We start from the raw sequence: 13,689 nt of genomic DNA on the forward strand, positions 1-13,689 counted from the left end.
TTACCAGGGTTTCAGTTTACCAGAAAAAAGCATGAAAAGATCATGTTCTCAGTTGCTAAGTAGAAAAAAGCTTGTTCCACAATGATGCTGACTTTTAAAATATATTTAAAAAAGACATTTGTCTTAGAGCTGTTGCTGAGAGCGTTGGAAATATCCATTAAGTATTTTAGTGGAAAAAGTACATATAAACTTGTATGTTTAAAGCAATGTATTGGCTCAGCAGATAAATGCATTGCATCCTAATTATTTTGTCTGTTTGTAGAAGTAAACTGCTAAGCAATTTAGGCATTTTATAACAAAAACCCAGTTTTGCCTGGTTCAATGGGAAAGGATTAGCCGATGTAATGCACCTATTTTAATTTTTATTAAAACTGTTTCTAAACATGTTTAAAAATTGTTAGAGAGAAAATGCTTTTGAAATATAAAGTGTATATAAATAAAGACTATAATATGCATGTTAAGAATTGATTCTAAACTATTTTCCATGAAAAGAATAAACTTTAAGCAAATTGTGCTTTTAAAATCATATTTTATTATAATAAAAATATATAGAGTAAACAATGAAAAATACTATAAAACTGATGAATTTTACCTTCTTTTTTGTTATTCTACAAAGAATTGTGGGAAATTACAAATACCCTATATACTGATAACATTTAAGCAAAACATTTTATTAAGTTTATCGGTCATCATTGTTCACTAATTATTTAAAAAATAGCTCTTGTTCCTTTATGCTGCCTCAGCTAATGGAACATCAACTTTCACAAGCTTAATTAACATTTATAAACCTGTTTTCATGTTTCAAGATCCTTTAGTTGAAAAACATTATTTTAAATGTTATTTTTAGGAGCCATTAATCTCTACACTCTTAATTATCTTATTAAGCTCCATGCCAAATCCAAATCTCTTTTCAGCTTTCACTAGTTCATTGTACAAAACCTAGTCGCTTCTTTAACAGCCATGCCTCCTTTCACTTTCAAAACTGTTACTGTGAAAACAACACCGACCAAAATGAACGCATAAATGCAAACTATGAAACCACATTATATGTCATATGAGTAGCCTTGGGTGGGGCTCCATGAGTCTTCCAAGCCTTTAAAAAAAATACTTTAAAAGGTTTTGCCCAGTTTGATATTGTGTTTTCTTCTTGATCATCTACCTTCATTCCCACCATCCACCCAGATGCTCCTCCTAGACAGCACTTGTCTGATATTTCTCCTTTTGTGGTTGTTTTAGGGAAAAACTTAAAATGGATATGAGAAGTGAAGAAAGTGATCATAAGAGAAAATCATCTCAGGTAAAAATAAAAAGCAAAAGAGCAATTAATATTTCATATTTTTAAAGAAAAAATAATTTTGACTGTGTTTAGTTAAAAGAATTTGTTTCATACTCTTTATGGATCTAGCTGTTGGAATTGTCACTGATGGTTTGAGGATTTATAATTTTACCTACCTTTGTGAAAAATTTTTGCCTCAGTTTGTGATCAACGTACAGTTTGGGTCCCTTTGAATATAGATCTATATATCCATTCCTAACACATAGGTGAAATACAGTTGAATAGGAAATAATTTAGGAAAAAGAAAAAATATTTTTTGTCATTTGTCATACCATATAAAAGGAAAGGAAATCTGGGGAAAAGGAATAAAGTTGTGCTCTTTTTTTTAATGATCTAATAAGAGAATGAAACCAAAATATACATTCTTATAGTTAAGATAACATCCAAAACAAATGTTGCCTTTTATTTCATGTCTAAATTTATGAATATATGTTGAAATATTTTTACTATATTTGAATGCATGATTGTTGATTTTTTTACTATAGTTTTTAATAAGTATGGGAATAATTAGAAAACAAATAATAGTAAAAATTATATAGACCACATTATCTATATATAGTCTATAAAAAACATTTTATTTTATTTGTTCCAAAAACATGCAAAAACTAATTAATTTTTATGTAGTGCTATTATTTTTCACAATGAAGATAAAATTAAAAATGCTAAATATTGTGGATAGGAGTGAAACGATTAATAATGTACAACTTAATAATTTTGTTGCTGCTGAACTTGGAATCTTAAAAAACATGTTCGTGGCTGGCTTTATGTTTACTCTTTGTGTGTTTGCTTATTGTCTGGTGGTTTAAATTTTTTTTTATAACAATCTGTTTTTGCCCAACCTGTTGACCAGATAAGAGTTGTATGTAGCCATATAGTATGTTTTGAGTATATATTTTTGAAAAATAAATTTAAATATATTGTGTTTGGGAGACGAGATATCCTCTTTTATGCAATAGATCTGGAGTATAAATGTTAGCGCACAGTAGTAGTAGTAATGCTATTAATGTGTCATCAATCTTTGTTTTCTGATATTAATTTATCCAAATATTGTTCATTTCAGTATTATTCCAACTACAGACACATATGTATATTTAAGAATTTAAATAACTTCCTGTGTTCTTTGCCTAATCAACAAAATCTTGCTTGTTTTATGGGAAAGTTATAATACTACCAGTTCCTTGAAACCACTAACTGAGGTTTTATAAGAGTTAAAACAAGCAGTCTAACTCTTACACAATTAGCTTAATAGTTAATTTGGTCTTAATTATAGGCTTATAATACTATATTCATGCCTCACAATTACATAATTCATACATGCATGTATGGATTCTTTTGTATTTTCTTTCAAAATTCATCATTAATTAGAATAGTCTAATTCTAAAATATTCATTCTTAAAACAAAAGTAATCTGTGAATAATCTTTCACTATACTGTTTTTAAAATTCTCATGTATATAACCTGTACTTAGTGTAGAATATTTATGAAGGCCTTTAACTGGGAATATACATACTTAGAGCATTTAAGCATTTAAATATTTATGCAAAAGGATTGATATTATTATTTTGGTTTCCTAATTTCATCAGATATTTACAACAAATTCTGCATTATCAGGGAGCCCATGTGAGACGTTGCCCACTGGCATAAACCCGTAGATCCGATCTTGTGGTGAAGTGGACCGCACAAGCTCGCTTCTATGGGTCTGTGTCAGTGTGGTAATCTGACAAAATGTTATACACAATGCTGTTAAATAATGTTTCAAACAAACTCTTGTTAAACTCTAGTTGTTTACTTTTGAAGTGATTATATTTTCCTTTGGTTTTCATGTATACATATATATATATAAATCCTCACCTGTCTTATGAGACAGGCTTCAGTTCTTGACCACTTGGAAGGGCTCATAGCACAGTTGTTGAAGTTTAAATCCAAGTATAGTAAATTACTTAAGAAGCTTGAATTTTTTATAGCAAGGTTTGAACCAAGATCTGAATAGATTCTGTTCAGAAACTTCTGTTCACATTCCAGTGGTTAGTGCACTTCATCAACTTCAATAAGAAAATTAAAGGCTGTAACTGGATTTATGTGTCACTGTTGAGCCTATTTCTCTTTAAAAATGAAGCTGAATTGCTATTGACTTTCAATATTATTATTGATAGTGGAATTATGCCGTGAGAGATGTCAGAAGACTTTTTTTTTTTGTGACCTAAGCTGGAAACCCAAGAGGTTAGGATAGTCCTAGTAGACACATATTAAGTTTATCGGTACAATGTTAGAATATTATATCTACGTCCTTGCCAAGTCCTTAGGTGTATGGTCGCCATATTTGGAAGAGCTGACTGAAGATATGATAAGGAGTTTGAAGCAACATTGGAAGCTGTGTGCATCCGGGTTGAGGTAGTAGGTTGTATGGTTTAGAGTTACACCCTGGGAGTTAACTGTACAACCTTCTAGCTTTCCTTGGAGCACACTTGAGCCATCGAGGAATTCTTCATCATTTCAATCTGATCGAGCCAATTTCTGTGTAAGAAGGTTATGTGTCATGAGTATTTTAGATAATTAAAATTATCCTTTATCTGTAAATATTAGATTATTATATTTGCATCTGCTTATAAACTTTGGCAAGATGGTATTTCTGATAGGTTGTTACTCTACGATAAAACATTTTTAAGAACTGGTGAGTAGTGACTTAAACTGCGTTAATATTGCAGCTTTCATCATCCATAGATTCATAAAATTTGGCACTTAATTTCACAAACTTGTCATTGGTCTTTCTATTTTTATTGGCTACATAGACACTACAGTGAAAAAACAAAAGCCTGCTAGTGTCAATAACTTTCACAGCACATGGTCTGAGTATTTCTTATGACACATCACTTTCTCCCTTATGTTATGGCTATCTATGTGCTTGTTTATTTTTTCCATACTAGACTGTAAGCCCCTTGAGGGCAAAGTCCATGCTTTATTTTTCATTGTATCCCCTGCAATGCCTTACACATAATAAGATCTATTTATTTATTGGATGCATGAATGGAGTAGAAGATCTCACGCTGTGATGAGTTTCTATTGAATATTTGGATCGATTACAACAGTGGTCATAAAACTGAGGGTTTTTTTATTTGTCCTAAAACTTACCTACGTTTAATTCACAGAGTGCTGTGCATCAGCAGTATACTTGCCTTGTTTTTTGACTGTGTTGACTATGTCTACTCCTCATAGACATACAACTTAATTTTTTCTCTAGAATAAAAAAAGTGGACCAAGTTCATTTTCGTTAATAAGTTCATTACAGTTTATAATCCTAAATTTCTATTATGTATATTTCTTTTGACTTTTTAAATTCCCTGATTTCCAGATGAATCATTTTCCTTTCAGTATCAGTCTTACAAATCAGCTTTTTGTACTGTGTATACTTTCTTTATCTTCTGCCTTTTATTTTTGTACAACTACATCAGTTGAGCAAAACAGGAACAACTAAACCAGAAACATATTAAGAAATTAATAACAAATAATTATATGAAGTATAATATGAAGTATAACTTGAGGATTACATTTTTGTTTGAAAGAAAGGCACCTACTGTACAAAGCAATTTGGTCTCTTTGAACTCCATTAGCTTTGTGCCAACTTTAATGGCAGTGAATGGTGTAATTTATATAGATCATTTTTCAGTCACAGAATTAAATAGTTGTAGATATTATAACATTTAAACTCTGAACATGAAACATTGAATATTTAAGAAAAGGTTTTTAGATACAATTATATGTTAAGAACCACAAGATCCTGGCTAGGTGGTCATGAGCTTTCTATAGAACACTCTGGCATCCAGATGTCTCATAATCTAGATTTTACCAACAATGGTAGTGAAGAAGGAACTTTCAAATCACCAAAGGGAAGAACACATGAGCTTTAGAAAGCTTGAATACCAGTGATTTCAAACAAAGTTATTTGACTGGTATGCAGAAGTTAAAAACTAGTAGTCTCTAAGAAAGAAAAGCCTTTTCAAGAACTAATCAAGAGATAATGAACAAAGGTCAGGAGACATAGACAAGAGATGAGAAAGAGAGGGTTGGAAGAAACAGACAACTGAGTGGTAAACAATTACATCTTCGTAAATAGTTTAGCCCTTGAGAGCCTAGTTCCCCTTGTGTGTGTATGTGTATATCCCAATACGCTGTGTACAGACTTGCAGACCAAGTTTTGCACACATCGAGGGCCAGATAAAATACTATTTCCAATAAACGCCTGTTGCCATCTATAAATGCAGTGCAATAGAGTTAAGTATATTGCCAAAATCAACTATGATGTGCAGTTTAAAGATAATCTTATAAAAATACTATGACACATGCATAGAATATCTAAAGTGAACTGGTATAAAAGAATAACTGAAGAGTGACAAAGATGTAGCTATGATCCATTGTGTTAGTCTTGCAGAAATCATAATAATCCTGAAGGACAGAGGATATAATTAGCCTCAATGAAGAAAATAAAGGGACTACTACATGGGAGAATTATGCTTTCACTAGTAATTAATAGTAAATTTTGCTCTTCCAGCTCTTTTATTTCTGTGAAAAAAATGGCAAATGACAAACATACAAACTGACAAGATTATTTTTAAAAGAAACTAAGTTTCAGGACCACTGATATCTAGAAATAGTTAAATTATGACTAAGAGACCATGAAGAAACATTGTACGTTTAGAAAGTTAGCATTCAACTAGGGAACAGCTATGCAGATTGAATAATTCCTTCAAGAATTTTAAGTGCTCAAGTTTTACTCTAGTCCAAGGTTTCCATATTTGGTAACAGAGGAAGTGTGAAAACTCAGGAAACAAATATCAGCAAATCATATTTTACTTCAATAATATCTCTTTTGATATTTTGGAACACTAAATTGTATATATATCTTTAGGTTTATAGTGGCTGATTGACTTAAATTCTTTATGGAATGAGGCAGGAAGGAGTGAAAGTGGGAAGGAAGGAAGGAAGGAAAGAGAGAGAAAGGAAAAGGGGGAAGAAGGAAAGGAAAGGAAAACCAACTGCAGAGCAACTGATTGGACCTTACCAGAAAAGTCTAATTTAGTTCATAATATTATGAACTAAGTTGGCCAAAGTAGCTATGAGGGAATTAGATAAATCACTTGGCAATTGGACTGAGTCTTCTTGAAAACGATCCAGCAGTTCATGAACTATGTTGTTAGAATAAATGAGTCACTTTCTGTAAATAATCATTTTGTTTCTCTTGTTCCCTATTACTAAACGCTGACTCATGAGCCTAGGTGATTCCCCAAATGATGTAATTCAGGATTCTGCCACCCTGACCATTACTTCACACCAGTGTCTAGTTTCTCCTTCAGGATATAGGAATAACTCTTGAGGTCACTAATCTTGACTATACCCACACCAGCCCCCTAAAAGACCCGTAGGGAACACCCATGAAAATCATTAGGTGAAGGTTCTGACATAATCAAAAGAGCATTTATCTCTCACTTGCCTACCAATTCCTACCATCCACTACCACTTTAAGTAAACCTGCTACCAGTTGAGATCATGTTTTTCAACATCCGCGTATATCACCTCTTCATCCACGAAGCTTTTTCTCTTTCTCTAAAAGGGACTTCCTCAGTTTTAAATCCTCGTAGCCCTTCCAGCTTTTATTCCCACAGGGTTTTCTCTAACTTCCATTAGTAGTAGGCCCAAGTGCCCCAAGGGACTGGGACTGACCTTTGTACCTCCTGCAGTGTACATATACTTTTTTAACTGTTGGATTGAGTTGAACTTTAAATCATTTATAGAAAATCGAACTTATACACCTCTTAAACTATGCTTCAGTAGTAAAGTCCTGTGTTATTCAAAATATTTCTAGACTCTCCAGAATATATCATTATGGGACAAGGAGGGGTTTTTTGTTTGTTTGTTTGTTTTTAACACTGTCTTGATTAACAGGCCAGCCTTGATTAAGCCTATCATATACCATTGAAGGTTATTTATGAAACTAATCTCTATTATTTATAATAAATCTAAGTTCCTTGCGTACAGAAATATGTCTTCTCAAAACTCATGACTCTTACCATAGTGCCCAGCTTAGAAGATGAATTAAAGAACTCTTTGGTGAATAAATGGAACTTTTTAATGAAATAAAAACATTATGTGACGCAGTGGGGTAATTCTATATTTAAGTGGACTTCTTCAAACTTTTAAAATTTAGAATTTAAGAGAAATTAGGAATATCACTTTTAACTTTCATGAAATCTGTTTGATGGTGCTTCTTAATTTTTAAGTTGGCATTGTCTTGTGTGTGCCTTCACTTGTAACCTCACTCTAAGCTATGTGGAATGTGTGAGTTAAATAAACTACCAATGTCTCTTCTCTACATCTATCTGATCCCTCTTGAACCCCAACTTTGTTTCTCTTTACTCTGAACTCTTGGAGCACCTACTTGACTCCAATCATATTCAGCCTTGCATTTCCCCTTACTTTTTATATGTTTAGATAGTAAGTAATAAAGTTAGATTGTAAGCCGTGAAGTTCATGTATACTTTAATTTAGTGGGCACTTATGTAGTACTTGATAGAAATTAAAAATAAAATCTAGATTTATAAATGGTAAGAACAGTAGAAATCAACTGGCTCACTCTGTAGGTGACCAAACTGGGTCCCAGAATATTTGATGATTTTGAATGGGTCAATCCACTAGTTATGGACAAAGCCCAGATTTCTATCCAGGTCAGTGATCTACTCAAGAAAACATATTTCATGTTTGCTATCAATAGATTTTTGAGTAGTAATTCTTGAGTAACTAATTTTAATTAATTGAAATGAGATAAAGTTTTATTTCTGAAAGACTGCAAATAACACTGTCTTCAGATTCAAATATGATAAGTATATCATTAATATTATTTAAAATCAACTCCATATCCATTTAATTCTTTCTTTTCAAGTACCAATGCACTCTTATTCTTTTAAGTATAGAGAGGAATTTACCCTCCAGTTCCACTGTGACATTTCTCCTTCTTCTAGAATGATTCTCTAGGGAAGAGGAGTATGGCCTAGCAGTTGGTGGTATATCTTAAGTGAAAAGGGAAGAACTATGAATTGGTTAACCTCTTAGCATTGTTTTTCTTAGGAGAATAGAGGTTAATATAAAATGGTAGCCATAACTAAGTCCAGCTTCAGAACTCAGTTACCTATGCCCCCCATGAGATGTGCAAGATAACATTACATAAAACACCTTAGCAGAGGTCATGAGCATAAATAGCTTCAGGGTCTAGGCTGTGTAATGAGCCACACTTAAAGATAAGAGGAAGTGAATGGGGGCTGTGGTAGACCAAAGAAGGCACACTCACTTTCAAGATATTCCAAAATGTCTTCATCAGTCAATCTAAATTTGGCCCTCAGAGGCAGCCAGTTCTCCATCTTTTGTATGAAGGCATCACATAGTAAAGCACAGTTGCAATAAATCTGTTTTTTTGATAAGACTAACCACATCTTTTCTTCTGGTTGGACTAGATAATTTGTAGTATCTTTGATACTCTCAGGTAATTCTAAGGAGCATAAAGAAAGGTAAATTATTGCACACTTACATGCTTATGCTGTTATTTCAAATAGAGACGTATGATTCATGACAGTCTAAATATTTTCTTGAATGTAATTGACTAATGAAAAATATTCATCAGTCAAGCAACAACTACCAATTACAATATTATTTTGATGCTATTTTAATGAACGAAATGTAGTAGTAGAAATTGTAGTAGTGCTAGTAGTAGTATGTAGATTTTCATTTGCATCTAAATTTCAATGAACAAAAATGAAATTCTTATACTTTTTATTTCTCAGGTAATTAATGTGATACATAGATGGATAGATAGCATTTTCAAGTCAGAAAAAAGTCAAAAGGTTAAATAGAGTGAACACAAAGTTGAGTGTTCTCATCTTTATATAAACTCTTAGACACTCAGGCAACTGGGTAGACTTCAAGAGTAAAGTAATAATATTGCTGTTAGTTATATTTTGTGTTATAATTAAAAGACCTGTGATGCATACATCTGGAATTAGATCAGATTCCTGTCCATAAATGTTTCAGTATAATTTAATCCAATGGAAAATTTGGCAAATAGAAATGACACAATCAATTATGAAAATGCCGAGTTTATAGTAATAAAGAAGGAATGTGTTTTCAATTTTGCTATGCACAGTAGAAGCCTTCCTATTTAATACAACTGGGATCAGTAGTTGGTGAGTAAATTCACTGAGACATTTAAAGAAACAGTTCTTAAAATTAATACATGCATACTGTACACGCTTTGTTTAAATTTTAAAATTTGACTATATACATATTTGCCAATAATTTTGAGTAAGCCAAGAACTATTTCTGAGTTTGGGTTGCTGATTATAGATCTTAGTCATCTTTTCTTTCTGTAACTCCCATAACACATCATCTTTGATTTCTAATTTTGATTGCTTTAAAAATGTCTTTAAGTGAAAATCCAATACAAAGAAATCTGAGAGCAGATTCCTGTTTTTCTCTATGATTTTTTCTAATGTTGTCTTACCTGCATTTTACACTATAATATTTTTAAAGTGACAGAATTTTATTGTTTTTCCAAAATTTTCAGGTTTAGAACACCTCTCATTCTTTTATAATCATATTTAAGTCAGTTTATATAATAATTAAATTACACAATTTTATATTAAGCCAACAGGCATTAACTGGGAACAGACATAACTGACTGCCAGCTAGCATACACATCACTTGGTGGGAGTAGAAATACTTGTGTGTTCTAGAAACTTCTGAGGTGATGGAAATATTCTCTGCACTGTGCAAAACAGTAACCACTAGCCATCTGTGGCTAGTGTGACTGAAGAATTGAATTTTAAACTCAGTTAATTTTAGTTAATTAAAATTTAAGTACCTACATGTGGTTAGGAGCTAGAACGTTGGACAGTACAGTTTTAGAAAGTACTTTACTTGCTTTTAGCATGCCAGTGCCATCTGTTGAAAATGTTAGATAATCTGTAAAGTGGTGAATGGTTAAGAGTACTTTCTCTGTGGTTGAATTAAGATTTAGGGGAAGAATGGCTTGGGAAACTCAAATTAGGTTGGAATTAGGTTGGCTGTGTTGGGTCTTCGTTACTTCACACGGGCTTTCTCTAGTTGCGGCGAGCGGGGGCTACTCTTCGTTGTGGTGCGCGGGCTTCTCATTGCGATGGCTTCTCTTGTATAGCACGGGCTCTAGGCACGTGGGCTTCAGTAGTTGCAGCACATGGGCTCAATAGTTGTGGCGCACGGGCTTAGTTGCTCTGTGCCATGTGGGATCTTCCTGGGGCAGGGATCAAACCCGTGTCCCCTGCATTGGCACGTGGATTCTTACCCACCGCACCACCTAGGAAGTCCCTCATTTTTGTTTTATTTTTAAATTTGTTTATTTTGATCCTATTTAGATGTAGATTTAGATTGATGGAATTTTAAAACTTTATTAAAAAAAAAGCTGAAACGTTAGAAACTACAGAAGTTTGCAGTTTTTTTCTGAAGCATTTGATCAACACAAACCTAATTAGAAAGTAAAGACATTACTTCTCACATTGGCCAAAAAAAAAAGTATTCTTAATTTAGGATCATAGATCTATAGGAGCCATAGAATAAACTTGTTGAGTCTTTGTGCCCTTTGAAAATATTTGTAATTCTTTAAAGGCATGCGGATATGTTTATTTTACTGAGGAAAACGTCCTAGCTTTTGTCAGATTATCATGGGAGTCCATGATTTCCTGAAAAAGTTAAGAATAACTTTGGTTATTTGTTTAACACTTTTTAAGGGGCCAGAAGTTAATTAATTAGGGCATTCTGATAGAATTGTAAGCCTTCTCTTACAATTGTTGTAAATCTATCTATCCATCCACATATGTATTTCAAATTATATAGTTTATATATGTAATTAATATTAAAATTTAATTAAACTTTGTACGGTAGGAACTTCCCTGGCAGTCCATTGCTATGCATGGGATGCGGTTTGATCCCTGGCCAGAGAGCTGAGATCCCACATACCTCGTCGCCAAAAAACCAAACATAAAACAGAAGCAATATTGTAACAAATTCAGTAAGGACTTAAAAAAAATAAATAAAGGTGATCCTTTAAAAAAATTTGTACAATATATTTACATATAATTTAATTAACAATATATGTGCAATTTAATTAATTAGCTAAATCTATGGAACATGGTTGGAAAAAGAAAGAGAATAGCTTTATTTCTTGTAAAGATTCAGTAAAATTGAATAGCTAAAATCCCTGTCATACGAAAGAAAAATTATATTTTTGTTGTTTGTATTTCATAGACCGAGTACGTGTTATCTTTAATTTATCTGAACGTTACCAGGTCCTTTTATCCTTTTTATCTCTTTCTGATCAGATTCTCTCTTCTTTTTTCTGTTATGTGTAATCTATTTGCATATATTATATTATACATTGTCACATATATCACAGGCAGTCATGCTGTTACATAATATATCCTATTAAATAAGTAATGCAATGTTACTTACAATTTTAGAAACAATAATTTTCTACAACACAGTTGAATTTTGCTTATGCCAGATGTAAGTGTCACTAATGAATAATCAGTAAACCATAACATTTTAGAATTCAGAAAAGAAATTCTGTAGGTAAAAATTCTCAAGTAGAATACACATGGGAATTATCTAATAACTCAACTACATAGTCTTTTAAACATTTTGTTTGCTGTAATGACTGGGTATTCTTTTTAGAGTTTATATACACCCAGATGATTTATTTTAAGGTATTAAAAGAAAATAGTGAAAAATAGCAGGGTAAAAACAGTGCCTTCAAACAGTGTTCGTAACAGTGTAAACTGGTAAAATATTTTTCATAAACAATAAAGAGATATATCAAATCCTTAAAAAAATAAAACAAAATCTTTGTCATATTAAATTTGAACTTTCAACTGTAAATTATTATTAAAAAATCATAAAAGTATCAATTGAACCATCTCTGTTTCCTGTATCAGTGTCTTTACATGTTCTTGCTTATGAATGGACCGGGTCCACTGAAGTGGTACATTATGGGTACAATTTATGAAGCCTGAGAAGACCATCGCCAGTCCCGTACTCAATGAAAGGACTTGTCTCACAGGAAAATATTGGAAAAATAAGAAAATTATACTTTTACATGTTTTAAGAAAAATTAAGATATTTATGTTTTAAAGTATATCTGTGCTTCCCTTTCTAACTATTATTTTTGTTTAATAGGTCAACTGTTGAGCCCAAACCCATCAAGTAGAATGGCCTCTACTCTAATAGTATCAGTCCTCTTTTAAAAGTGAGAAAACCACAGTCAGGTTTATAAAGTTTCCTACAATCACATAGATGGTAAATCTTAGAACTGAAACAAATGTGTCTTACACCAGAGGAGTTAATTTGAACTACTTTGTTATAATGCCTCCAGTGACAGAGGCTTAGCAACTCAAAAGCAGTTGGTACCCACAGTAAAAGTTTGAAAGTAAGATTTGCTCTACTTCATTTAGAATGAAAATGCAGCTTCACTAGTTGAGCTGACCGGCCCTTTTTATGCTTCCAGAGACTTCTTAAACCAGTGTTTCTTTCAGTCTAGAGATCCACACAACAAAAGTTCAATGGGCTCTTTTCTGTTTCTGATACTTTAAAACATAGAATAACATAACATTGCCAGACCCACCTAAAAACAGCAAATATGTTTACTTCTAAGTGGGAATTTATCAGCTCAGTGTGGTAAAAAGTTTATTTAATGATAAAGAGAAACATGGAGTGGCATCTGTCTGTTAGATAAATAATTACTTCTGTTTTTAAAGTCTTCAAAACATAGGAGTGCAATAAACCTTACTCACAGGCTACTTGAGATGAGCGTATTGCTATTTGGGAAGTATCTAACAAAGCTCCTTACATCATCTGGGGACTCAGAGGAACCTGCTTTTTCTTTCTCCCTCTTCTAATACTATTAGCTTGACACTTGCTTGTTCTTCCCTGCCTTGCTCTGAGTTTTAAGACCTCTTAGAACAGCGGTTTCTCAACTTTATTGCTTCAGGACCTGTAGCGGGGAGGGGAAAGTGGAGCAGGAGGTGGGTGTAGTTTGAAAAAGTCCTCATTGTTATTCAGATTTTCCATCTGCATCGTCACCTATTCCGGAAGACATCCACTTTGGTATAGGATTTCAGAGGCCTCAGAAAGGTCACCTCTGCTCCAAAATAGCTTGGTCTTTCATTGCATAGTAAAGTTAGAGCACAGTTTTTGACTCTTCCCCATTGCCCAGTAATAAGCAGATTGAACTCCAGCCCTGGAGTCCGGCACACCTGAATTTAGAGCAAGTCTGAGTCAACCAC

The 13,689-nt window shown here is 32.8% G+C and overlaps 1 long non-coding RNA gene across 8 annotated transcripts in view; it reads left to right on the top strand.

The window, feature by feature from the left end:
• Positions 1-13,689, top strand: part of LOC130830033 (uncharacterized) — a 206,829-nt gene that overhangs the window by 105,889 nt on the left and 87,251 nt on the right. For all 8 annotated transcript variants that reach the window (XR_009047704.1, XR_009047700.1, XR_009047699.1 and 5 more), the window contains one exon: positions 1,237-1,297. This is a non-coding gene — a long non-coding RNA (uncharacterized LOC130830033). The remainder of the gene's footprint in view (positions 1-1,236; positions 1,298-13,689) is intronic.

The sequence above is a fragment of the Hippopotamus amphibius genome, chromosome 10 (assembly GCF_030028045.1).
Source record: "Hippopotamus amphibius kiboko isolate mHipAmp2 chromosome 10, mHipAmp2.hap2, whole genome shotgun sequence".
Taxonomy (NCBI): Eukaryota; Metazoa; Chordata; class Mammalia; order Artiodactyla; family Hippopotamidae; genus Hippopotamus; species Hippopotamus amphibius.